The sequence below is a fragment of the Megascapheus bottae genome, chromosome 7, assembly GCF_031878675.1.
Source record: "Megascapheus bottae isolate mThoBot1 chromosome 7, mThoBot2.hap1, whole genome shotgun sequence".
NCBI classification, from domain to species: domain Eukaryota; kingdom Metazoa; phylum Chordata; class Mammalia; order Rodentia; family Geomyidae; genus Megascapheus; species Megascapheus bottae.
This window is the reverse complement of record NC_143515.1, coordinates 78234993-78259992: the sequence shown is the minus strand read 5'-3', so window position 1 is coordinate 78259992 and position 25000 is coordinate 78234993. Positions and strand designations below refer to the sequence as shown.

Genomic DNA, 25000 nt, shown 5'->3' with positions numbered 1-25000 from the left:
CTCTCTAATGTCCATGTCTGTCTACTTTGTAACGGGCAGAAACTTACACCCTTGCCAGTCACCTATAATAGTGAAAAAAAAAAAAAAGATAAAAAGCTCGGGTTGCCAGTGTGGGAATAGTTTAAAATCTCAACCCCTATATCTGCTCTAACTAGCAGTAATTTTAGGCTGGGACCAGCCACATGAATCAAAAAACACTGAGTTTGTGGACCTCATATCGTATACCTATTAAGAGCTCGCTAAAGGCTTAATAGGTGACGTCAGCATTATTAGGGTCATCTGAGATTAGGTTCCCCAGGCAGCAAAAAAAAAAAATGCTTTTGTAAACGAAAGTGATAACACTATACAGTTGTTAAATGTTATATAAACTTTCCAATCTGGAATATATATTGCTCCTAATGACATGGAATCCTGACCCCCTTGGTACCATAGGCTAAGCTTTTAGATCCCTGAGTCAGCTTGAAGAAGTTATAGAAGACAGCTCTTCACCCATCACCTCCCCTTAAGATCAAGAGACACCAAAAGGAAAAATTCACCTAAAGCCCAGGGAAATAGGGTGGCAGATCTGGTAGCCAGGGAGGTGGCCTAAGAAGCAGTGCGTCCCTTCCAGATTCTGGTGAGAGTGCCAGAACCAGATTTGACTCCCAGGCCCCCTTATAAGAGAGAAAGTGGACAAAGCATGTGCGCTTTGAGCAAAAAGTAATGGGTTAACTAGTGGTACTCGCTAGGAGAACAACTGGTGACTGAACTCCACCAGACTCCCAAACTACGTCCCTGGAGCAGAGACTGCTAATCACTCCCTTCTTAAGTCGTTACAGGCCCTCCAGTCCACTAAGAAAGCTATGTGCCAGCCAGGCAGAGGGGCAGACCCCCAGCCTGTGCTTGAGCCCAACTGCAAGTTCAGCCCAGGGAGTTGGTATGGGTAGAGTTTCTGCTTAAATCAATCTGGAAAAGATGCTATCCTGTAATCCTGACCATACCGACAGCAGGAAAGGTAGGTGGTGTTGCCTCCCAGATCCATCACACACAGCTAAAAAAAGGCAGCAGAGAAATGAACAGTCATCCAAATTCTGGCCCACTAGAGGTAAGAGTACAATGAACCCCTGAACTGTTACATTTGTTTTATGGTTTCATCCATTCCTCAAATACAGGAGTGGCTGGCCACTCAGAAAGCCAGGGGAAAAGGAAACTTCTTGCAAATGTAACTACTGCTCGTGAACCCATCTTTAAAGTGGATCTTTGCTCGCTGATAACTCCATTTTTTTGCCTCCCAACAGGTAGAGTTAGGGGAACATGTCTATGAATGCAAAAATGCAAATATAGAAAAGGTTATAAGTCTATTCAGTCCTTGCCAGGGGAATGGTCACTTCTACTGTGTCCGTTGGGGTTGTGAGACAGAGGCATCATAAAAACATGAGGATTCTTGAGCCAGGCCTGGTGGCTCATGCCTATAATCCTAGCTACTCAGGAGGCTGAGATCTGACGATCAAGGTTCAAAGCCAGCCCGGGCACGAAAGGACCGGAGACTCTTATCTCCAATTAACCTCTAGAAAACAAGAATTAGGGCTTGGCTCAAGAGTAGAGTGATAACCTTGAGCTGAAGAGCTCAGGAACAGCGTCCAGATCCCAGTTCAAGCCCCATGATCCACAAAACAAAACAAAACAAAAAACAACATGCAGATTTTGATATCCATGTGGGAGGGGCTAAAAACCTCTGATGTGCTCTTCAGGCAGTTGTAATCCATGATTATCTAAGCCTAAAATGCTGTTAGTAATCAGGCTGGAAAACCAAAAGGACCTGGGGAATCAGGCTCTATATGATGTGTCAGGACCCAGCTGATACGACTACGTACAGGTGAGGCACCAAGACTCTACACTGACAGGTCCCACCTCTGCTTGGCTTCCTTGCTTGCTTGCTTGCTTTCTTCTTCTTCTTCTTCTTTTTTTTTTTTTTTTTTTTTTTTTTGCCAGTCCTAGGCTTAGACTCAGGGCCTGAACAGTGTCCTTGGGTTTTTTTTCTCAAGGCTAGAACCTTACCACTTGAGCCACAACACTAATTCTGGCTTTTTCTATATATGTGGCACCGAGCAAACCTGGGTCTTCGTGCATGCTGGGCAAGCACTCCACCACTAGGCTAAGCCCAGCCCTCTGCCTCTGGTTTCTTTTTACGAATAATCCAGAGGCCTACAGATCCCCGGCATTCTCAGGCCCTGAGAGTTACAGCTTGTAGTGCAATCCCAGACACAGCAGTCCAAGATCTTGAGGCCCATATCTCCCTGTTAAGCATATTAGATAAAGTCCATGAAGTCCTAAGTCATTCTAGCCTAAGCCTAGGTCAAGACAGTTACGTTTGGATCTTTGACTTTCTTACTAAGTACTCAAATAAATATGGATAGAGGACATTTAAAAATCCCCTTTCCTGACTAAAAAGCCAAGTGAATTCTTTACCTGAAATGGTCCTTCAAAATCATCAAGGACTTTATATAACCCCTTACCCAGTGTGAGTCCATAATTGGACTCATTCACGTAGAACCAGTGGGGAATGTAATAGGGCTTGTACATTTCCACCATCTTAGAGTTTACTCTTAGCTTCTATAACTCCATTTTTTTAGGGGGGGTCATGGGGCTTGAACTCTGGGCTCTTCAGCTCAAGGCTACTGCCCTACCCCTGGGCCTGGGCGCTGCCTCTGAACTTTTCAGCTTAAGGCTACCCCTCTACCCTTGGAGTCACAGCCCCGCTTCCTGTTTTCTAGTGATTAATTGGAGATAAGAGTTTCCTGGTATTTAGTGCCTGGGCTGGCTCTAAACCTTGGTCCTCAGATCTCAGCCTCCTGAATAGCTTGGATGACAGACATGAGCCACTGCGCCAGCTTCCGTTCTGTTTTTGTGACTTCATCTTAGAGGGCTGCACCCTTACCCATTTGACTAATTCCTCATAGTTTATTTAAAGATATATGTAGCCTTTGTGTTTCTGTTTATAGATAACAACCATAGTAACAGGTGGTGACAATAGTCATAGCAATGAGTTATAGAAATGATCACAGTAGTAGTTACAGAAATGCCCTGGTAACTGTCAGGTTGCCTCACTTAGGATAGTTTTAGCCTGCTTGTGCTTGCTTACAATATTCTTTTAGCTTCTGTAGTTTAACGTGGGAAAGAACCATTAGTTAGCTTCCTCCCTCAACGAACTGGGGAGGTGGGCTTTCTGCCTAAAAGGGACCATGAGATCAGACTGGGAACTGCATTTTTTGGACACCTGTCTGACTGTCCAGTATAGTCCTGCCTGGTAATAAAGACTTGCTTTTGGTTGTATTCTGTGTCTGGTAGTTTTTCTACAACATTACCTTTTTTTTTTTTTTTTTGCCAGTCTCAGGGCGTACACTCAGGGCCTGAGCACTGTCCTTTTGGGCTTGAGCCTCAGCATCACTTCCGGCTTTTTCTATGTATGTGGCACCGAGGAATCGAACCTGCGTCTTTGTGCATGCTAGGGAAGCACTCTACCACTAGGCCAAACTCCCGGCCCGCCTTCCCATGGTTTTCCCCCACTTTCCCTCCTCCCATCCCTTACCACCATCTTCTTTTTTGTTGTGCTGGTAGATGGACTTGAACTCACGGCCTCTTCCTCTCACTTGACTTTTCCACTCGAGGCTGGCGCTCCACCACCGAAGCCACACTCACACTCTGGCTTGTTTCTTCCTAAGTGGACTCAAGAGTCTTAGGGATGTTTCTGCTCAGATCAGCTTTGACCTGAGTTACCAGTGCCTGTACTAAGTAACTATCCTCCTGAATTACCAGTGCCCGCACTAACTAGCTATCCTCCTGGGTTAACAGTGCCCACACTAACTAGCTATCCTCCTGAGTTACCAGTGCCTACACTAACTAGCTATCCTCCTGAGTTACCAGTGCCCGCACTAACTAGCTATCCTCCTGAGTTACCAGTGCCTACACTAACTAACTATCCTCCTGAGTTACCAGTGGCCACACTAACTAACTATCCTCCTGAGTTACCAGTGTCCACACTAACTAACTATCCTCCTGAGTTACCAGTGGCCACACTAACTAGCTATCCTCCTGAGTTACCAGTGTCCACACTAACTAACTATCCTCCTGAGTTACCAGTGGCCACACTAACTAGCTATCCTCCTGAGTTACCAGTGCCCACACTAACTAGCTATCCTCCTGAGTTACCAGTGCCCACACTAACTATCCTCCTGAGTTACCAGTGTCCACACTAACTATCCTCCTGAGTTACCAGTGGCCACACTAACTAACTATCCTCCTGAGTTATTGCTAGGGGTTGGGATGCTGCAGCTGAAGGAGAAGCCATCTTTTCCTACATGGAGTTTACCATCTAGTGAGCAGACACAGAACTCACTGGTCACAGCATGGCATGCCCACCAGTAGGTGATGGGCTAAGTCCTGAGCACCTCAGGTTTGTCTGTCCATTGCTGAAGAGTTTCTGACCCTCCTCCCACTCCTCTTCCTCCTCTCTTTCTCTTTCTCCTCTCTTCCTTCTCCTCCTCCTTCTTTTGGTCAGTATGGGGGCTTGAACTCTGGGCCTGGTCACTGTCCCTGAGCTCTTCAGCTCAAAGCTACTGCCCTACCCCTGGAGCCACAGCCCCACTTCCTGTTTTGTGGTTCATTGGAGATGAGTCTCCCATTCTTTAGTGCCCAGGCTGGCTTCGAAGCATGATCCTCAGATCTCAGCTTCCTGAGGAGTGGGGATCAGAGGCGTGAGCAGCTGAGCCTGCCCACTTCTGGCTTTGGATGGACTTTTCTGTCTGAGCTGATTTCAAACCATGATCCTCATATCTCAGCCTCTTTTGTTATGGGTCATGGGACTGGAACTTGGCCTGGGAACTGCCCCTGAGCTCTTCAGGTCAAGATTACCGCCCTACCCTTGAGCCAAGCCCCACTTCCCGTTTTCTAGTTAATTGGAGATAAGAGTCTCAGGTCCTTTTGTACCCAGGCTGGCTTTGAACCTTGACCCTCAGATCTCAGCCTCCTGAGTAGTTAGGATTACAGGCGTCAGCTCTTTTTCCATTTTCGGAGCCTCCAAGGCTTCTGAGCTCATTATGAGGGGCCTGGGCATTTCAGGTATCCCTATCACAGAAGATATTCCTGGATGTTGAATGAGTGAATCAACTCTTCTTGGAAGGCCTCAGGGCAACAGGTAGGAATGATAAGAAAGACCAAGAGACACAGCAGTGCCTTTTGGCTGATGCTCTGGGATGACCTGATCTTGGGATAACGCTGGAATTCGTTCCCTCAGAACCATGTTTACGGTGCCCAATCAGACCATTTACTGTTCCCCTCCCATCATGAAAGATTCACTTTTTGAGAACAAGTCTGCGCGGCAGTGTGCACCAACCACTGGCAAAACCATGCTGCAGATGCGGGCTTCCTGGTCGGAAGCCATGTGGAGGGCTGGCCCTTTCTCCCCCATGGCTGATGACCTCTTCCTGGCCCTTCAGCTGTGTGACACTGGAAAACCAAGAGGGGGAGCCCGGGGAGGGGCGAGGACAATGTTTTCCCAACACAAGTACGGGCACACCCACCACAGGAGACACAAAACCACTAGTTGTTATGGTCTAGGGGTCATAAACTTGGAGCATGTAGACTATTTAGTGTGCTTCCATTAAAATCACAATGAATATTTTGATGAACAGAGAAATGGAGGAGATTAGGCTCTGAAGTGTGGGCTGAAGGGTAGACTGCTTTCCTAGCAAGGGCAAGGCTCTGAGTTCAAATCATAATACAGCCAGAAATCAGTGACAGTTTCTTGAACTTAAAAGAGAGATGGAAAGGGCCGGGAGTTTGGCCTAGAGGTAGAATGCTTGCCTAGCAAGCATGAAGACCCCGGGCTCAATTCCTGGGTACCACATACATAGAACAATCCAGAAGTGGTGCTGTGGCTCAAGTAGCAGAGCTTTAGCCTTGAGAAAGCCCAAGAACAGTGTTCAGGCCCTGAGTTCAAGTCCTAGGACTGGCAAAAAGAGAGGGAGTAGAGAGAGGGAGAGAGAGAGAGGGAGGGAGGGAGGGAGGGAGAGAGAGAGAGAGAGAGAGAGAGAGAGAGAGAGAGAGAGAGAGAGAGAGAGAGAGAGAGAGAAATACTCTTCACAAAATAGTAGAAATCAATTCCCCTGGTTATGGAAAGAGAGGAATTTAGAACTAACAGCTATAGCCACATATACCCTTTCATGTAGAATTTCAGTTACCTTTTGATTAAAGTTGATATTTTAATTTTGGAATAAAAGCAATTGTGATTTAGTAATTCTGGGTCCGAGCCCCCATGCTCTCACTTGAATCCATGTACATCTTTTTTTCTAGAGTTGTCAGGGTAATGTATAGAGGGGTTACAGGTAGGGAGTGGTTCATTACTTCTCGAACATTGATATCCCTTCTCATTTTTTTTTTTTTTTGGTTGGTCATGGGGCTTGAACTCTGGGTCTGGGCGCTGTCCCTGAGCTCTGCAGCTCAAGGCTACCGCCCTACCCCTTGAGCCACAGTGCCACTTCCGGTTTTCTGGTGATTACTTGGAGATAAGAGTCTCATGGTCTTTAGTGCCCGGGCTGGCTTGGGTACACAATCCTCAGATCTCAGCCTCCCGAGTAGCTAGGATTACAGGTGTGAGGGACCTTGCCCAGCCCCCTTCTCCCACTTTCCTTCTCCCCAGATGTATATCTTTTTGTTTGTTTCAAGGTGGCCAAATGGCCTGTGGATTCCCCTGTAGCATATTATGAAACCCTCCTGTGGAATAAAGTGCCGTCAGTGCCTATATGGGCCAAACTCCCAGCCCCTTTGCTTTCTTTATAAGCAGATTCTCCCAGTGTTTCATTATAGTGACAGTTACTCTACCTGGAACACTGTAACCTTGGTAGAAGGAGCTGTACTGTTGTGATTTTTGTAGCGTTGGGAGACAGATGTCCCAGTATAGGAAGGACCCATCATCAATGGCATGTGTCCCTTGCTTTTCTAGAATGTACAGAAGAGTCATTGCCCCCACCCTACACACACACACACACACACACACACACACACACACACACACACACACACTGCAGTGCCCTGGAGTCAGGTTCTCAATCATTAGCTTTAGCAGGAAAATGGCGAAGGGCTGGGGGACACTCAACCCTACCCGCCCCCAAACCACCCTCCCAGAAACCAGGGAGGGGTGGCTGCTCACCCCTGCATGTCCACTTGCTGGTGTGGTGCGCTGGCTTCTCCACTGGGCCAGAGGAGCTTCTCGTACCCTTTCTCTGTGTACATTGGTCCTGGAGATTTGAACTCAGGGCCTGGGTGCATCCCCTCAGCTTTTTGCTCAAGGCTGGCTCTACCACTTGAGCCACAGCTCCACTTTCTGCTTTTGGTGGTTAAATAGAGCAAAGAGTCTCAATGACATTCCTGCCCAGGCTGGTTTTGAACCATGATCCTCAGGTCTCAGTCTGCTGATAGGATTACAGGTGAAAGCCGTCTCACCCAGCACCACCTCTGATACCTCGCCAGGCATTACTATCCACAGATGGGACAGCTTTGCTTTGCTCATCCTTTCCCTACTGTATGACCTTGCAGGGGGTGGGGTATCACTGGGGAGAGGCTTCTTTTTTTTTTTTCTTTTGGTGGTGGGGCTTGAACTCTGGGCCTGGGACTTGTCCCTGAAGTCTTCAGCTCAAGGCTAGGGCTCTACCACTTTGAGCCACAGCGCCACTTCCAGTGTTCTGGTGGTTAATTGGAGATAAGAGTCTCATGGACTTTCATGCCTGCGCTGGCTTTGAATTGTGATCTTCAGAGCCCAGCCTCTTGAGTAGCTAGGATCACAGGCGTGAGCCATCGGCACCTGTTTCATTTGTTTTTCTGTGTGTGTCCATATTGAGCCTTGAGTTTAGGACTTAGATATTGTCCTTTAGCTATTTTACTCAAGACCTGGCTCTACCACTTGAGCCATGTCTCTACTTCAGGCTTTTTTCTTTTTGCCAGTCCTGGGCTTGAGTTCAGGGCCTGAGCACTGTCCTTGGACTTTCTCAAGGCTAGAGCTCTACCACTTGAGCCTCAGCACCACTTCCGTTTTTTTTCTGTATATGTGGTACTGAGGAATCGAACCCCGGTCTTCATGCATGCTAGGCAAGCACTCTACCACTAGGCCAAACTCCCAGCCCCTTCTTTTTTTTTGTGGTTAGAGTTCACAGATTTTCCTGCCCAGGCTGGCTTTAAGTAGCTAGAATCACTGGCGCCTGGCTGCGGAGGGAAATGCCTTCCTGGCGTCTTCATAACTTGGGTTTGTGGGTTAAAATGTGCAGCACACACTGGGGCTAAGTTGGTGGAGAACCCTCCCAGTGCAGGACCGACCGAGGGACTTGGCCTCCAAACCCACCCATTGCAACACAATTCTTATTTAACTGCCTTCATCTGAGTAGGTCCAATAATACTAATTACCGAGGGTGACAGCTCACTGGCCTGTTACATCACTAGCTTCTGTCCCACACCCCATTAGAAAGCCCTTCCCAGGGCAGGCTTGTGACTCAAGGACAGCAATGGATCCCCAGCAGGGGGAAGGCCTGCACTCCTCCTGGGACGCAAACTCACGCCAGGCCCACAGCCCAGGCAGTCCCCTGTCCTGGATGCTGCATGGTTAAACACACAGCAACCTGAATGCATTGCTCAGAACACAGGGTGTGCCGGGGAGGGGGAGTGTGAAGAATCGCCTGCTTGTACCTGTGCTGGTCTTGGGGCTTGAACTCCCCGTGTAAGGCCTGTCTCTGGGCTTTTTTATGCAAGGCCGTGGCTCTGCCATTTGAGCCATATCTCAAATAGTAGTTTGGTAGTTTCATTGGAGATAGGATTCTCTTTCCTGGTGGGATGGCAGGCTTGTAAGAGAAGTTCTCTTCTTTTGAGAAACTTGCTAGAAAAAAGGTTCTCTTTTAGAAAACTAGGGAAGTTCCAGGTTATCTATCTTCCGATCTGTCTGTCTGTCTGTCTTGCTTGCTAATTAGAGATAAGAGTCTTGCCGACTTTCCTGGCTGGCTGGCTTTGAACCGTGTTTCTTCGATCTTAACCTCCTGTGTAGGTAGGATTACTGGAGCAAGGGATCAGACCACCCTCTTGTTTCTTTTTCTTTCTTTTTTTGGTCGGTCGTGGGGCTTGAATTCAGCCTGGGCACTGTCCCTGAGCTCTTCAGCCACTCTACCCCTTGAGCCACAGCACCACTTCCAGTTTTCTAGAGGTTAATTGGAGATGAGAGTCTCACGGAACTTTCATTCCCTGGCTGGCTTTGAAACTTGATCCTCAGATCTCAACCTCCTGAGTGGTTAGGGGTACAGATCTTCTAATTCCCTTTTTCCCTTCTCTATCTGCCTTCTCTTTACTGTTGGGTCTGTTTGCAATCTTCCAGTCCTTCTGCTGAGAATTTCATCTCTGCTATGGAAATTTTAATTCTCAAGAACTACTTTTGGTTCCCTGCATTCTCTGTCTCTGCACCACAGCCTGCTCTGGTCCCATGGGTTGAAGAATGCCCATTTTGGGGTTTTGGTGGGAATGGCCTGTCTTGTTCATGCCCCGGCTGTCTCCCGCTGGTTTCCTTCTCGTCTGGGGCTCTGTGCCTTGGCTATCTGTGCCCTGTTGTCTTTGGGAACTAAAGTGGGAATGGGGAGGGAATTCTGAACACAGAAAGGGCTGTCAGGTCATTTCCTGTGGGACCTGTGGTGACCTCCCCCCACCATCTGTGAATCTTTGATTCTTAATTTGGGGCCTGGTGGGATTGCAAAAGCTAATGGGGTGGGCCGGGAGTTTGGCCTAGTGGTTAAAGTGCTTGCCTAGCATGCATGAAGACCTGGGTTCGATTCCTTGGTACCACATACATAGAAAAAAGCCAGAAGTGGTGCTGAGGCTCAAGTGGTAGAGCTCTAGCCTTGAGAAAGTCCAAGAACAGTGCTCAGGCCCTGAGCTCAAGCCCAGGACTGGCAAAAAAAAAAAAAAAAGCTAATGGGGTTAAAAACACAGTTTTAACTTATTTATTTATTTTTAAAATTAACATCCATTTTTTAGAGCTTGGCCATGAGCAGATTCACATAGAAAGTTTTTAAAAATCAAATCCTTCCATGCCCCTCTAGAGGTTAACTGGAGATAAGAGTTTCAGGTCTTCTTTGCCTGGACTGACTTTGAACCTTGATCCTCAGATCTCAGCCTCCTGAGTAGCTAGGTGTACAGGTGTGAGCCATTGCGCCTGCTCTCCCTGAGCCTTTTGTGCTCAAGGCTAGTGCTCTTCTACCAGCTTTTTGCTGGGTAGTTGGAGGTAAGAATCTGAGATCTTCGGAGCCGGAAGTTTGGCCTAGTGGTTAAAGTGCTTGCCTTGCCTGCACGAAGATCCGGGTTCGATTCCTCAGTACCACATACATAGAAAAAAGCCAGAAGAGGTGCTGAGGCTCAAGTGCTAGAGCTCTGGCCTTGAGAAAGTCCAAGGACAGTGCTCAGGCCTTGAGTTCAAGGCCCAGGGCTGGCAAAAAAAAAAAAAAAAGAATCTCAGATCTCAGCCTCCTGAGCAGCCCGGATTACAGGACTGAGCCACCACACCTGGCTCACTGTCACCTTAGGACAGGTGCAGTGACCCTCTCAAGAGCCTTGGTAAGTGCAGGGCTCAGTGGGTCACGAATTGTTCTCCTTGCCTGGAGGCTTGGGTCTCCTTCCTTCACAAAGTGGGAGTCTCATCCAGGTATGGCTGGATCAGGGCCACTCTGCCTCTTTCCTATACCGACATCTCCAAATCTGAATAGCAAGGCAAGAGCAAGACTGGACCTTGGAGAACACAGGCCCTGGGTGAGAGCCAGGTCAGGTCAGGAGTCTCCATCCTGGCTGCTCTGGGCTCTGCGTCACTGGCCTGCATCACTGGCCTGCGTCACAGTCTCCCTGGCTGGTGATTTGCATAACCTGGGCTGGAGTTGGGCCCAGTGAGACTTTCTGTCTGCGTGTCACATCCTGGAAAGACTGGGATTACTTAAGAGGATTTATAAACTGTCCCGCTGAGCCACCCAGAACGCACTGGGGAGCTGGCCCAGCTCAGCCAGATTAACTTTCATGGAATGTGAGCCAGCGAGACAGGAGGCCTAGTGAGAAGACAAGCTAAGGCCCAAAGACTGGGCCAGGTGTCCCACTCAGAACCATGGCTGCTGACCGTTGGCACATCTGAGCTCCTCACAGGGAAGTGCCACAAAAGCCCCCGGGGGCTGTCCAGTACGAGTTGCTTTCCCATTCCACAGAATGGGGTGACTCATTAGCTACCCACGGCTTGTGCCCATTTCACTGCAGGGTTACTTGCCCATGAGTACCAACTCAGGACTGGTGAAGCTAGCAGTAGAACCCTGTAGAACCACATTCCCAGCCCTTATTTTTCTTGTTGAATTAAGAATTCCAATTTATTGGTGATGTCTCTGTAGCCATCCAAGTCATAAAATGTCACAAAGTGGATTTTTGGAGAACTTCACTTCCTTAAGGTTTAGGCAGGGGTTCATTTCAATCTGAGGTGGGTCAACACATAGTTTCAGATATATTTTGTCCCTCATTGGACTTGAACTCTAGGCCTGGGCGCTGTTCCTGAGCTCTTCATCTCAAGGCTACCACCCTACCCCTTGAGCCACAGTGACACTTCTGGTTTTCTGGTGATTAATTGGAAATAAGAGTCTCATGGACTTTTTAGGGCCCAATATGGCTTTGAACCTCAACCCTCCGATCTCAGCTTCCTGAGTAGATAGGATTGCAGGTGTGAGCCACAGCACCCCACACTGCAGGCGGTTTTTTTGTTTTTCTCTCTCATGGTGTCTGTGTGCCCTCCTCTTTACCCAGTCAGTCATCTGTCCTTGGTGCCTCAGGCGAGTTCTCAGTCTTACATTTTATTTTACATTGTCTGCAATTCTATATAACTAAAGTCATAACACACAGTATCTCGTGTCTGGCTTCTTTCACGCAGAGTAACTTTTGTCATTTTTCCTACCTAACTTTTTTTAAAATTTTTACATTTTGCCAGCCCTGAGGCTTGAACTCAGGACCTGGGCATGATCCCTGAGCTTCTTTCGCTCAAGGTTAGCACTCTATCACTTGAGTCACACAGCACCACTTGTGGCTTTTTCTGTTTATGTACTGAGGAATTGAACCTGGGGCTTCATGCATGCTAGGCAAGCATTCTACCATTAAGCCACATTTCCAGCCTCAATGACTTATTAAAAAAAATCTGGCCAGGAGTTTGGCCTAGTGGTAGAGTGCTTGCCTATCATGCATGAAGACCAGGATTCGATTCCTCAGTACCACATACACAGAAAAGCTAGAAGTGCTTTGACTCAAGTGGTAGAGCACTAGCCTTAACGAAAAAGCCCAAGGACAGTGCTTGGGCCCTGAGTTCAAGCCCCAGGACTGGCAAAAAAAAAAAATTAAAAATCCAAGATCTTTTTTGCTTTCCATCATGCATTGCTGGGAGGAAAAAAGCATTTACATTTTAGTCTTTGACCGGTAATAAATCGTCCAACATCATTAGAACAAACAGGTGAGTTGCTTACTGTTAGATTCACTAAGTACAAGGCAATGAGGATTTTGTAAATGTTATTTTAAGAGAGCTGAGAGTTGGTGGCTCATGCCTGTAATCCTAGCTTCTCAGGAGGATGATACCTAAGGAGAGTGGCTCTAAGTTAGCTCAGCCAGGAAAGCCTGTGAGAATCTTACCCTCCAGTTAATCACCAGAAAGCTGGAAGCAAAGCTGTGGCTCAAATGGTAGAGCACCAGCCTTGAGTGAAAAAGTGAAGGGACTGTGCCCAGGCACCAAGTTCAAGTCCTTGTACTGGTGCATGCACACGCACACACACACACACACACACACACTCACCTGTAAGACACAGCTATCATTATCAACCCCATTTTACAGATACCAAGACTGAGGCCCAGAGATGCTAGCAAACAGGCTCCAGCAAGCCAGTGGCAGAGCTGCCTAACTAGCACAGCCATTGTTTAAGCCAATGGCTATAGGAATCAGACTGGGGCTTTGGTAGCCGGTTGGCAGAGGCCAGATGAGATGAAGTGCTGCCACTAGCTGCTCCAGGCCAGGCTCGGAGAGCCAGCCCTCCTTTGAGGATGAGGCCGCACACGCCACAATCTGCTAATGATCTTGGAAAGAACAGGGCAAGACGGGACCCGCCAGCTATGTAGAAGCCACAGTGAATTACAGTCACGATGTATCACAGCTGGCCTGAGCCCAGCTGGGGCCAGGGTTGTTTGGGTGGGTGACAGGCAGTGGGTGTGTGAACTCTGATGTAACAAGGCCACACGACTGCCTGATAGTCCTCCATGGCCAGTGGCTTCCTTCTGAGGCTCCGCCCCGTGGGAAAAGACAGGTGGACAGAAGGGCCCTGCCCCAGCCCATTCTCCAAGACCTTGACCCAGGAAGACTGACTGACAAGGGCATTGTGGCAGAGAGACGTCAATGCTTCCCAGAAAGATGAGTATCATTCACTCATTCATTTGTTCACTCATTAATTCACTCGAGTACTTCTGAGTACCTCCTTGATCGCTCTACTTTATTTATTTATTTATTGTTGGTCATGGGGCTTGAACATGGGCCTGGGCACTGCCCTCAAGCTCTTCAGATCAAGGCTACTGCCCTACTCCTGGGCCTGGATGGTGTCCCTGAGCTCTTCAGCTCAAAGCTTCCACCCCTACCCTTGAGCCAAGCCTCATTTCCAATTTTCTCCAGGTTAATTGGAGATAAGAGTCTTAGGTCCCTTTGTGCCCAGGCTGGCTTTGAGCCTTGATCCTCAGATCTCAGCCTCCTGAGTAGCTAGGATTACAGGCGTGAGCCACTGTGCCCATGTAGCTCTACTTTATGATTTCTGTTTACAACTTAGAAAGTCCTGTAGAGGGATTGGGAATTCAGCTCAGTGGAAGGGCACTTGCCTGGCAAGTGCAAGGCCCTGAATTCGATCCTTAGCTCTGAGAAAGAAAGAAAAAGAAAGAAAGAGGAAGGAAGGAAGGAAGGAAGGAAGGAAGGAAGGAAGGAGGGAGGGAGGGAGGGAGGGAGGGAGGGAGGGAGGGAGGAAGGGCTGTAGCTATTTTCTTGTGAATCAGAGGCAAGCCTCAGGGAGAGGAGCATGGAGAGATGCTGCAGCTGCCACCAGGGCCGAGACTGGCCCACGGGGTATCCTGGCCAGGTGCGCTTCTAAGACCAAATGCCAGTGGCTGGCCCTGCCTGGTCCTCAGGAGCGACCCCCTGCTATCCCAGGATGGGGTGGTTCTGTCTGCAGCAGGCAGGTAGGGAGCAGGCCTCACAGGGCAGCTTTAGAAACTTGGAGTCAGAGGCATTGAGCGTGGAGGAGGCTGCCCCAGCACGGCCAGGCCCTTCCTTTCTGGGAGGCTGATTCAGGCCAGGATGACTTGGCCCCCTGTTAGGGTCACCTTGTGTGCTTGCAAAAGATGTCGGGGATTTCCAGGGGGAAATGGAAAGCCTGATTTGTTTGACAAACCCATCTGGAATGCTGCGCCAAGCCATGATATCTGAATTCCTTCACAGGCCAAGGAGAATGACCATGTCCAGCCTTCCAGCACAGCCTGGAGTCCAGAGAGCAGAGAGGCCCACGGAGAGGAAGCGATGGCTGGAGGGACCCGCATGAGGAGTCCATCGGGAGGAAGAGAGGATTGGAGGGCGGCGCCTAAGGGCTCATTTGTATGTCGGTCTGGGGTCAGAGGCCCAGGTCCAGTGGCATCTGGCCAAGGGGTGCTCCGGGGCCTGGGCACAGAGGCAGGGCAGAGGTGGGAGAGTACAGCGTTTTGCCCTGGGGTACTTGCTGGTGTTCTGGTCCTGGTTGCTGAGGAGCACTTTTGTGCCCGTGGGCAGAAGTGTGGCCTGTGGACGGTCCTCACACGGAAAGGGACTCAAACAGGGCTCTCTGCTGCTCACCCTACAGTCCGCCAGTCCCTGGGCTGAAAATCCCTCGTGGGGTGTGGCAGGTGTAAAGGGGTGTGGACAGATGGCCCTGCCTTCTGCTGCCTCTGTCTCTTCCTGGCTACGCAGTTGTATCCTGGAGAAGCTGGCCCGGCCTGGGACACACCTGTTGTTTCAGCCATGTGGCCTTGGGGACATCCCCTGGCTGTCCTGAGCTTCCTCTCAAGTCAGGGTTTCTTCTGTGCCCTGAGCTCAGGGCTGCCAGGAAGACGCCAGCGGCTAAGTTCAAATCCTGCTCATGGAGCCTCCAATGCCATCTCTTAACTGTGCCTTGCCTCAGTTTCCCCAGCCATAAAGGTAGAGATGGCACTTGTGGCATCTCCCTCATGGGACTGTGTGGTGAATCTGAGGGAAGATAATTCATGTGAAGGGCTTAAGGCAGCGCCAAGCGCAGTACTTAATAAAAGTTAATTATTATTATTTGGCACAGGGCCTGTTCCCTATTAGATGTTCAATTAACTTTCCTCTCCTTCCCAGCCCCGGGGGACTCACGAGCCAGAAGGCTGCTGGGCCTGGACGGTGAGCAGCCCATTAGTCAGAGCCCTGAATGGAGACTCAAAACCGGCTGAGCTCTTCCCTCCCTTCAGGGCAACAACGTCCACAGTCCCCACACACCTGGCAAAACCCCAGCCCGTCCTGCCGACAATCTGCCTTCCCTTCCCTTCCCTTCCTCCCTCCTTCCCTTCCCTTCCCCTCCCCTCCCTTCCCTTCCTCCCTCCTTCCCTTCCCTTCCCCTCCCCTCCCTTCCCCTCCCCTCCATCTCCTCTCTCTCCTCCCCTCCCTCCCCTTCCCTTGCCTTGCCTTCCCTGTGGTCCGCTCTCCCCACACCCATGGCTGATCATCAGGATGGCCAGAGGACATCAGATGTGTGGTACACTGGCCTCCCAAAGGCTCTTCTATGTCAGTGGGGGGGGGTCACAGCCTGGAAGGGCTGACCATCATGGCATACTTCTGGTCCTCACCCTCCCTAAAAGAACAGCCTTTGAGAGAAGGTGCTGGGTCCAGCTGGGCCTGGGGATGAGAGGAGGCCTGGCAGGGGCAGGGAATGGGGAAGGATATGGGGGCTCCAGGAACGCAGATTCAAACGTCCTCTCTGTCTCGGATGCTCCCTGACTTCTTTGGTGCTGCAGAGAGAGGTGGGTGGGCACTGGGCAGGGCCAGGGCCTCTGGTACAGGCTGCAGGGGTCTGATGTCACACAGGGCCTTCCTCTGCTGGGGACATGGCGGGCACACTCCCCCTTCCTGCTTGAGCCTCTGCGCACACCTCCCTGCACACTGCGCCCATGCCAGCAGATCCGATGCCCACCCGGTCCCCTCCCCCTCCAAGCCCTGTGGCCTCATCCGTGTTCCCTCAGGCTCTGTCTCCATCTCACCTCCTGGCCTGGCTGTCCAGCTGCCTCTGCCCTGATCTTGCCCCACGCTGCCCATCTCGCTTAGCCTCTTAGACACCGCCCACCGTCCTCATGTCACCTCCCTACCAGACACCCCAAGTCTTTCTCTCCAAACCTCAGCTGAGCTCCAACCATGGACGCTTCTCGTTCTACCCATGCACTCTGCCCGGATTCCCAGCCTGCCTCAACAACTGCCTAGAGAACTCGTGTTCACCTGTCAAAGCCCCTCATCCCACTGCCTTTCTATGTAGGTTCCGGTACGTCTCATGGGTGCATTGGCCAACATTCTAGATGGTTCTCCCAGCACAATCTTAGACTGTGCTCTGAGGGTTCTCTGCAGTATCCATTTCTGCCCCCGCCCCAGACCTGGGCACGTACTGGACACGCAGGGCGTGTAGTACTCATTTGACCAGAACTGGGACCTTGGATAGAAGTGTGTGTGTGTGTGTGTGTGTGTGTGTGTGTGTGTGTGTGTGTGTGTGTGTGATCTTTAAGGAGAGAACGAGGGGTCAGGTAGCAGAAAAAGAAAGTCTGTCTCTTACAATTAGCAGCCTGAGAACTTGGCGAAACCTGTCCCGGGCTGCAGTTATGTTCCGATTCATTAGCAAAGTCTGTGAAGTACTTTGAACATGAAACGTACTATATAAACATTAAGTATTATTATTAAAAAGTAAATAGTTCTCTGATATGCCAGGCTGGAGAGCCCCCAGGCTGCTCTAAATAAAATGATCGAATGCAGAAAATTAAGCAATTACAAGGTAAGATTTCAGGATTTGCACAATGCAAAAAGCACCATCTGGCTGCATTTTTGTGCGTGGCTTTGTGGCTTCCTCTCACTGCTTCTCCGCCTGGCCCAGAGGCCTACTGCTCATGGGTGGATGGACACGGATGAGGCAGGCAGCAGGAGTGAGGCAGCCAGGGCCAGGGCCGTGGCTCAGGTTTGGGAGCATCTAGGAAGAGTGTGTACCACCACCTCTGTCCCCAGCCTCAGTTTCCCTGCCGATGGGTTTGGCACATGTACAGTAGCATGTTTCCAGCGGAGGCTATGTGGTTAGAGCCTTGATTCAATTCTGCCCCCATCCAGTGAAGTGGCCCCAGGCAGATGCCTGACCCCCTGAGCAGATACCAACTCCCTTCTCCCTAGCATCGTAGAGGCATTAATAGACAAAGTGGGCTGTGCTCATGGCTCATGCCTGTAATCTTGGCTATTCAGAAAGCTGAGATCTAAAGATCGAGGCAAACAAATCAGATAGATTTTTTTTTTTTTGACAGTCCTGGGGGTGGAACTCAGGGTCTGGGCACTGGCTCTGAACTTCTTTTGCTCAAGGCTAGCACTCTACCACTTGAGCCACGGTGCCATTTCTGGCTTTTTCTGTGTATGAAGAATTGAAGTCAGGGCTTTATGCATACTAGGCCAGCACTCTACCACTAGGCCACATTACCAGCCCTCAGAGAGATTCTTGCCTCCAATTAAACAGCACAAAGCTGGAAGTGGAGGTGTGGTTTGAGTGGTAGAGCACCAATTTTGAATAAGAAAGCCAAGTGAGAGTGCTAGGCCCTGAATTCAAGCCCCAATACTAACACACACACACACACACACACACACACACACACACACACACACACACACACACACACACACACACACTGAAAGAAAGGATGACGTTGCTGGTTTCTTTCTCCTCAGGCTAGGTCCTGAAAATTCTGGTTTCTTTGCTTTCCAGAATTCTTGCTCCTGTCAAGTCAAAGGCTGGGATTCAAACCACAGGCCTTGTCTCAGGAAAATGAGCTGTCTCTCTCTCCTCCACTACAAGACAATGAAAATTCTCACTGGAGCCCTGCTCACACCAACGGGCTAGGAAACTTCATGAGGTGAATAAATAAACGTGTGTGTTTTCTTCCCTCTCTCCACAAAGGTCCTCCTGGCATGTACTTGTGTGTGTGTGTGTGTGTGTGTGTGTGTGTGTGTGTGTGTGTGTGTGCGTGCACTGGAGCCTGCTTTGGGGCTTGAACTCAGGCCTCCCACTCTCACTTGGCTTTTCCTGATCAAGGCTAGCATTCTTACCATTTAAGCCACAGCTCCACTTGTAGCTTTTTTGGAGAGTCTCATGGACTTTTCCACCTGGGTTGGTTTCAAACCATGATCCTCAAACCTCAGCCTCCTGAGTAGCTAGGATTACAAGCTTGACCTGCCAGCATCCCAATACTGCATACGGATTTTCTTTTTTTGCCAGTCCTGGACTTGAACTCAGGGTCTGATCACTGTCCTTGGATTTTCTCAAGGCTAGAGCTCTACCACTTGAGCCTCAGCACCACTTCCGGCTTTTTTCTATGTATGTGGTACCGAGGAATGGAACCCGGGTCTTTGTGCATGCTAGGCCAGCACTCTACCACTAGGCCAAACTCCCGGCCCCCAGTTTGTTTGTTTTTTAATCATTATTATTGTTGTTGTTATCATGTGATGCTCAAGGTCTTGTGGTTTCTAGGCCAGCTTTCTGTCATTTCGGCCAAGTTCCTGGCTCTCTTTTACTTTGGTTATTTTTCAGATGAGGCTTCACTTTCTTCTAGGGCTCTGTGTTTCAGTGCTCCTGATCTCTGCCTCCCGACCAGCGGGAGCGGCATGCATGAACCACTGCTTTCAGTTTCACACGTGTTGAAAGCTTCCCTCCTCAGCCCCCCATCAGGAGGGGGTACAGCTGGGGTGCTGAGAGACACCCATGAATAAAGCCTTTCCCAGGGAGCTTTGGTCTGAGATGATGGAATTTAGACCCAAGAACTGAGGAGAATGTAGGGCCGTGGGGTCCTTAGAAGGCATAGACAGGCCAGGACTTCCCCAGCCGTGGAGAGACCATCTAGAGAGACCCCTGGACCCTGCCAGGGCCCCTGGATTAAAACCTCCTGTCCAGGACCAGAAAACAGCAATTCTAATCCAAGTGCCCGAGGGAGACTGAGTCACAGATGAGAGGGGATACCAGATCCAGTCAAGTCCTTCGTCTTGTGGCGTAGCCCAAAGCCTGCCTGGGCACACAGCCTTGGTCAGTGTGTCACCTGCACAGACGCACTGGCTTTCCTCACCTGTGTGCTTCCTGCTAGCCACTAATGGAAGGAGAAGTGAGAGACAGTCCTGCACAAGACTGTGGCACTGCTGGCAGAGCTGCCCAGCACAGTCAAATTCCCCAGGCATGGGGCTGGGAGCGGAGCCTAGTGGTAGAGCGGTATGAGTCTCAGTACTGCATACACTGAAAAAAGCTGGAAGTGGTGCTGTGGCTCAAGTGATCGAGCGCTGGCTTTGAGGAAAGCTCAAGGACAGTGCTCAGGCCCTGAGTTCAAGCCCCAGGACTGGCAAAAAAAAAAAAAAAAAAAAAACACCAAAAACTCCCCAGGCATGGACTGATGACCTATTGTGTATAAAGAACTCAGCCGATGGGCAGAGGTGCTGGAAATGGCTCTCTTCAAGAAGGAGCCTGTGTGTCAGTGCCATGTCTCATGTCTGTAATCCCAGCGGTTCAGGAGGCTCAGGTCTGAGGATCACTGTTCAAAGCCAGCCTCGGCAGGAAAGCTCATGAGTTTCTGATCTGCAATTAATCACAACAAAAGTGGAAACGGAACTATGACTCAAGGGGCAGAGCACTAGCCTTGGGCAAAAAATCTAGGGAGCCAGGCGCAGTAGCTCACATCTGTAATCCTAGCTCCTTAGGGGGTTGAGATCTGAGGATCAAGGTTCAAAGCCATCCCGGGCACAAAAGAACCTGAGACTCTTATCTCTAATTAACCTCTAGAAAACAAGAAGCGGGGCTTGACTCAAGGATAGCGTGGTAGCCTTGAGCTGAAGAGCTCAGGGACAGTGTCCAGGCCAAGTTCAAGCCCCATGACCCACCAAAAAACACAAAACAAAACAAGAGCTAAGGGATAGTGCCCAGGCCCTGAGTTCAAGACCCAGTACCACCTCCCACCCCACCTTCCCAAAATTGAAAGAGCCAGTCCCTGTGAAGGGCCACATTCTGCTGAGGGTGGCACTTTATAGTCAGCAGGGGCAGGGAGTTCACTGGAAAAAGGGATTTCAAGAACTTTCCTGCCCTGACTGGCTTCAAAACATGACCCTCAGCTCTCAGCCTCCTGAGTAACTGGGATTCCAGGTGTGAGTCACCAGAGCTGGGCTTCAAGTCACCTTTCTCCTACCCAGGTTGAGTCACAGAAACCAGACTCCCTGTTCCCCACAGCCAGTCAGAAAACCCAGACAAGTTATTGGCCCTCCCCTGCCTTTCCGAGAAGGGGCTGGTGATAAGAAGTCCGTGGCGGTTCTTGTCTGCGCTGAGCAGAGTCCTGTTCCACCCAGGAGGAAGAGGAAGGACTGCGCACGCGTGGCAGACCACACATACTCTGTAACTGTGGGCTACCTTCGTCCAGGCCAGAGTTCAAACCCCACAACTGACAACAACAACACCAAAAAGTAGAGGGGACACCGCTGCAGCCATGGTACTCGCTGAACACTCATGTTAGAAATGAGCTATACAGCTTGGGGTGGACAGGAAGGAAAACCTGGGACAGAGCAAGGGGAAGGGTGACATTGTTCAAAAAGAAATGCACCCTTTACCTGCCTTCTGTAGCTGTGATCCCTCTGCACAACTACATAATAGCAGTATTTCTTTTTAAAAAGTGGTCTGTGGTCTCTGGGTCTTTGGATCTTTACTCTGAAGCCCTTTATGTAATGTAAAATTTTGATCCAATACATTTGAGATTTGTTTCTTCATCTTTGCTTACAGGAGTAAACAACCGTGATGTTTCTGATGAGAAGGAAAAGTTCCTGAGCTTCCACGCTGCCCTGTCCGTGTGGAAATGAAATATGGAAGCAAGACAATTTCTTCAAACTGAAGCACAATTTTGGTCATATAACCTAGGAATTTCCTCTCCCCACACCGGAACCCACTTAAGAGAAATGAGATGATAGAAAAAGCTGGACACAAATATTTTGTAATAGCATTATCAAAATAGTCAGAACAGGGAAGATACCCCAACAGTCTTCTACCAATAAAGGGTAGTGTCCTACCACTGAGATGGCACTCAACCATGAAGCTATCCATATCATAGGGCGGTAGCCTTGAGCTGAGGAGCTCAGTGACAGCACCCAGGCAGAGTTCAAGCCCCATGATACCCATACCAGGGCTGAGGGATGGCTCAAGTGGTCAAGTGGTAGAGTGTCTAACTAGCAAGCATAAGGCTCTGAGTTAAAGTACCAAGTACCATTTTATTTATGTATTTATTTATTTATTTATTTATTGCCAGTCCTGGCCTTGAGCTCAGGGCCTGAGCACTGTCCTTGGACTTTCTCAAGGCTAGCGCTCTACCACTTGAGCCTCAGCACCACTTCTGGCTTTTTTCTATCTATGTGGTACCGAGGACTCGAACCCGGGTCTTCGTGCATGCTAGGCAAGCACTTTAACCACTAGGCCAAACTCCCGGCCCCCCAAGTACCATTTTAAAAAGTTATTTATTTATTTATTTTTATTTTTATTTTTATTTTTTTTTGGCTGGGCACTGGTAGCTCACACCTGTAATCCTAGCTACTCAGAATGCTGAGATATCCAAGGACTGCGGTTCAAAGCCAGCCATGGCAGGAAGGTTTTGAGACACTTCGTGTCAATGAACCCTCAGAAAACCAGAAGCAGTGCTGTGGCTCAAAGTGGTAGAGCAGGAGCCTTGAGCATAAAGGCTTTGGACGGGCCCCAGCCCCTGAGTTCAATCCCCATGAGCAGAGAAGGAAAATTTAAAAGAATTAAATAATTTTTGGCCAGACACCAGTGGCCCACACCTGTAATCCTAACTGCTTAGGAGGCTGAGACCTGGATTATGATTTGGAAGCAGTCCAGGCAGGAAACTCCAGACTCCATCTCCAGTGAGCCATCAAAAAGCCAGGCGAGGAGGCGAGGTGTGCATGGTGTAGGTGCTAGAGTGCCAGCTGAAAGCAAGCAAGCTGAACAAAAGCACACGCCCCAGCACGAGCACGCATGCATGCATGTATGCACACGTGCACACACACATACACACACCTATCACCGAAGAGAAAACACGCCAGACACCGCACACACGTGGTGCTGCAGAATTTCACTTTCATGTCATGCCCTGAAGGCCAGTTCTGTGTCCAGGAAGCCACGTCCGCAGTGGAGTCCCAAGGCTGGGATGGAAGTAAAGAGGGACAGCAGATGGGCATAGGGTATCTTCTCGGGCTATGGGAGTGTTCTACAACACCGGGTGGCAAGGTAGTGTACATTTGCTGAGAGGTGTTAAATCACACATTAAAACAGGGCCATTTTAGTTTATTTTAATTTTTTGGACATTTTAGGTTACACTTAATTTTAAAATTATTTTTTCTCTTTTAATTTTCTTTTTTTTTTCCTTTTTTCTCTTTTTGGCAGTCCTGGGCTTGAGCTCAGGGCCTGAGCACTGTCCTTGGACTTTCTCAAGGCTAGAGCTCTACCACTTGAGCCTCAGCACCACTTCCAGCTTTTTTCTATGTATGTGGTACCAAGGAATAGAACCCGGTCTTCGTGCATGCTAGGCAAGCACTCTACCACTAGGCCAAACTCCCAGCCTTAATTTAATTTTCTTATTTATTTTTTATTCATATGGTATTGAGGAATCCAACCCAGGGCTTCGTGCATGCTAGATAAGCACTCTACTACTAAGCCACATTCCTAGCCCTTATTTATTTATTTATTTATTTATTTATTTATTTATGTGTGGGTCATGGGGCTTTCACTCAGACTGGGCGCTGTCCCTGAGCTCTTCAGCTCAAGGCTGCCACCCTACCCTTGAGCCAAGCCCCACTTCCCATTTTCTAGAGGTTAATTGGACATAAGAGTCTCAGGTCCTTTTGTGCCTGGGCTGGCTCTGAACCTTGATCCTCAGATCTCAGACTCCTGAGTAGCTAGGATTATAGGCATGAGCTACCAGTGCTTGGCTTCTTGTTTTCTGTGATGGATCTTCTCATTATAGTCCCCAAAGCAATAAAGACAGGTGATTGGGGACCCAAACCTCCAAGCTATGAGCCAGAGCAAACCAGTTCTCTTTAGAAGTTGATGGAGTGTGTGTGTGTATGTGAGAGAGAGAGAGAGAGAGAGAGAGAGAGAGAGAGAGAGAGAGAGAGAGAGAGAGAGAGAGAGACAGGATGCAGGTGAGGTAAGAGTTGTTTGCTTTGCTGGTGAAGCTGTCTTGGTCAAGTTTCCAGATGCTTCTCTAACAGGAAAGGAGGCTCTCGTTGCCTGTGTTGGGACAGCAACCCCCACCGTTGGCCTGGTGGCCTTGGAGGCGGAAGAGTGACAAACATCCACTCTTCTGACAAAGGCTGGCCCTGAAAACATCCCTTCAGCCACAGACTTGAGGAGTCAGGGCCGGCAAAGGGGCAGCCAGCAGGAAGACGGGATGAGACCTTGATTCCTTCCCTTTTAAATTTGCTGAGAACAACAACATTTGTATTGACTATAAAAAAGTCACCGATGCCTGTGAACACATGGTAAAGAAGAGCCGGGATCCCCATGGGCAGACACTGAACTCAGTGCCAGAACAGCTCTGCAAAGCATGGGGAGGGAGCAAGGAAAATCACTAAGAAGATATGGGGAAGGTAGATGCCGGCTATAGCAACCTATCCAGACTCCAGCTAAAGGAAGGTCGGGCCAGTTACCAAGAACGATCAGATGCAGAGGATGGAGGCTCTGGTCCTGAGAGCAGAAAAAGAGCCCCGCTCGGCCATCAGGGCGGAGGCCCCTCCACAGGGGCTTTCATCTTGCACCATGGCCTTGAGCTGTGCTGGATGCAGATCGCCAGACATCACATGAGCATCGCCTTGAGCAGTCGAGCATGCAGGCCCCGGCACGTCCTGGCCCTCTGACCCTGGAAACCTTGTAGGTGAACCGCAGACTGACTGGACCCCAGAGGCGTGTGCGGGGACAGGCATCCGATCAGACTGAAGGACGCAGGGAGAGCACGTACTGGCTGCATGGAGCCGCTCTTGGGGTCTGGGGGACTGATGTGACCCTCCTGCCCGATGGTCTTGAGAATCACGTAGCTCTTTTCTCCAGACCTCTTATTACCTCCTGCACGACGCCCTCCAGGCAGTGCCTCCCTTACTGCTGGTTTACTTTTCCCTGTGTTTGTGGACTCAGTGCAGCTGCTCCAGGTTTCCAGTGCTCACACAGCAGGCCTTGTGATAAAGCTGAGTTTTGTAAGGAAGTGCCTGGAAGGGCCTAGATGCTTCAGAGCCTGACGAAAGTTTGGCCAAATAAAGAATCTTTGTCATAATGGAACACCAGAGAAGCTCCCAAAGCCTAAGTGAACAGTACAGTGAATTTCACAAGGTGAAAGCCATATCTGGAGCAGGAAAGAGAACATTCCAGAAGCCACCTTTCTCTTCCCTACCCTCCAGCCACCTCTATCACTAACTTCTCCAAGGTCAACCTCGTCTCGGATTTCTTTTCTCCTTTGGTTGTGGGGCTGAATTCAGGGCTGAGGTGCCGTTCCTGAGTCTCTCTGTACTCAAGGCTAGTGCTTTACCACTTGAGCCACAGTGCTGCTTCCAGTTTTTGAGTGGTTAACCGGCGATCAGAATTGCAGGGACGTTCCTGCTTGTGCCGGCTCCGATCTC

The 25000-nt window shown here is 49.6% G+C and overlaps 1 long non-coding RNA gene across 2 annotated transcripts in view; it reads left to right on the top strand.

Moving 5' to 3' along the window:
• Positions 1-21395, top strand: part of LOC150061098 (uncharacterized) — a 39048-nt gene extending 17653 nt beyond the window's left edge. For both annotated transcript variants that reach the window (XR_016536193.1, XR_016536192.1), the window contains 3 exons: positions 14540-14692; positions 18087-18234; positions 21126-21395. This is a non-coding gene — a long non-coding RNA (uncharacterized LOC150061098). The remainder of the gene's footprint in view (positions 1-14539; positions 14693-18086; positions 18235-21125) is intronic.
• The last annotated feature ends 3605 nt before the right edge of the window (positions 21396-25000 follow it).